Below are 2,780 nucleotides of genomic sequence, written 5' to 3'. Positions count from 1 at the left end.
TGTCCAGGATGATTATTTTAACACTTGGAGTCTAGTTAAATCTCAAGTTAGGAATACAGTATATTCATCTTAGAAATTCGTCTCTAATCCCTCTTGATTTTCGAGAATATATTTGTCCATGGCTTTAATATTGGTGCGTGGGGTAATAGTGCCAGTTCCATTGCGAGAATCTTTTTTCTAAATAGGATAAGAGATAACATTCACTGACATACCGGTACAAAGGTGCAAAAGTTGGCTGGAGCATCATAAGTGTCGTCAGAAAATTTTTCGGATGGAGAGGGGCGGGGAAGGGGGTTAGATTTGCAAGGACAACAGGAGATTTATTTTAATATATTCCATTCCCTATTTGTGTACAATGTTTAATGTCTTCTTGTTCCCCAGGGGGCGTTACTCCCAAACTGGTGTTCATGTAAAACATGTCTATTACCTTACCTTAAATTGCAGTCGGAGCAATCTAAGGATTTCTCCTTGCGAAGCTCCAGGGTTGACATTTAAAACCGTGAAAATGATGATCCCAATTCACCATCTTTTATGTACTAGCATGGATTGTTTTTACATTTCTTTTGTCTTTTGAATTATTAATAGCTTGCCCCCTGACCCTGAGCAAGACCTTGGATACTGTGCCTTTAGGCTATAGAACAAAAAATATTGTTTAATGTTCTTTGATATTTGGTGGTGAGATCTTAATCTATACATCTTTTGTGTACTAGCATGAATTTTGCTTTGTATTTCTTCTGTCTTTAAATCAGTACCAGGAAAACTCATAAAAAATGTGGTTTTGAGCTATGGAGCAAAAGTACTTGTGTTTCAAAATTCTTTGACATTTTAAGATGAAATTGTATGGTACACCCCCCCCCCCCCACCCTAAAACCCTCAAATCCCAATCTTTTCGTTTTATGTGAGTCTATTTTTCTTATTTTCTTTCGAGCCTATCTTTATTTTTCTTTTAAGCGTGATTTCGTTTAAAAAGTAATACAAGGTAAAACCAGCAACAACCGTGAAAGATCTACAAACAAACCTGCTACATTTTAATCAGCTCTTTTTTATTCACATTTTCTTTCAAGAAAAATTTTACTTTTGTTTCGAGTCTGAACTTATTTAGATAACAATTAAAAGTAAAATTAGCAAGAAACGTGAAAGATCTGCAAACATTCCAGCTACAGCCTAATTAACTTTGATTTGCTTTAATTCCCTTTCGAGCTTATTTTCTCTTTCTTCCAGACCAGATTTTATTTGAATAATAGTAAAAGGTAAAACCAGCAACAAACACAATAGCTCTGCGTACACCCCTGCTAAACTCTAATCAGGTGCTATTTATTCTATACTTGTTTTGCGGGCAGGGTTGCCACCCTGCCCTGGAAGAATTTACTAAATCTGAGAGGAAAAATTTACTAAATCGCACCTGTTTTTACTAAAATGCTCAACAAAAATTTTGCGCGTCCGGCTACCGCCGCACGCGCACGATCAAGCACCGGTTTTTACTATAGGAGGGTAATTAATAGGACTTACACAATCTTTTTTCCTTTTTTCTTGTTTTTTTTCTTTTTTTCTTTCGTTTCCATAGTATGACTGAAAATTTCGGATACCTACAAGTTCAAAAATCCTTCTTTTTTTGGATTATTTGGATGTACTACTGGATAGGCGTCATATTTCAGATGCGGTGTATCCAAGACGTCAAACAATAGTCTGGAATCTTGGATTCTGGAAATACTGCTGATGAAGCCCGGCTTTAAATTCATCAAGGGTCTTCAGGTCATAAAATTCAGATATATTGAAAAATTAAAAAGCAATCAACGGAGAAAAACAGCTACAGCTCATATTCATGAAGCAATTCAGACGATGGAGTGCTTAGAATCTGAGGTGTGTTTGAAAGTGACGCTTTTGAAATTTGTCCCCCAGTTTCTGTGTTAAGATTTGAAATCTAAACCCTTCAATTTTGCATTTTTTAGAGGAAATTTGCCACTTTTAAAACACTAATTGGGCTGGTCATTAAATAATGGATAAGTTGCTTACAAAGAATTCTGGCAAATTTTAAAGGAATTAATTTAGGATTTTTTTTACTGATTTTTTCTGGATTCTCTCTCGTTCGTATTCAAGGGAATCAAAAACCAATACGATATATCTCACTTCAAAACGGAAATAATGTAATCGACTATCGGTTTAGTCGTAAAATTATGTAAATTAAAAAGTGCACCTCAAATTGGACTAGGGCTGCCAAGAAAAAGAAAACTTATATAACATACAATAATTAGTTTAAAAAAGATAACACTGAGTCAATAGTCTTCATGTCAGGCAAATCATACAAATTGAAAGGTAAGAAGAAAAATATGTAGTCACAATTAAAAAAAGTCACACTTAAAAGGCTTTAATCGTCCTCGGCCTCAACCGAATTTAAAGTATCCACTAGTGTCGAATTCTGACGGAAGGGATCTACTTTTTTCCATGTCTTGATAGCCCGAGTCAAATCGCTGGGGATCACGCAGTCATGTACTCCACTTGACGACCTGAGAACAAGTTGCTTCGTTTTCATCAGAGACGAAACACTCGAGACATTTAGCCTATTCCGGTTTTTAGTTTTGATGACCGACAAAATCAAGAACTGTCTCTCTGCTCCAGCACTTGAATGGGGCAAGCTGCAGAGAGTCAGAAAGAACTCGGGCAAGTATGGAAAAAGTTTGTTTCCAGCAGCGTCTTTAAAAAGGGACAAAGCTAACTAACAAACGTAGCAGCTGTTACGAGAGTTTGAAAACATTTTCTGAAAACAAATTAAGCCGGCATAC

The sequence above is a fragment of the Artemia sp. Qi Xiang Cuo genome, chromosome 5 (genome assembly GCF_049724085.1).
Source record: "Artemia sp. Qi Xiang Cuo chromosome 5, ASM4972408v1, whole genome shotgun sequence".
Taxonomy (NCBI): Eukaryota; Metazoa; Arthropoda; class Branchiopoda; order Anostraca; family Artemiidae; genus Artemia; species Artemia sp. Qi Xiang Cuo.
Note: the sequence above shows the minus strand (reverse complement) of the source record.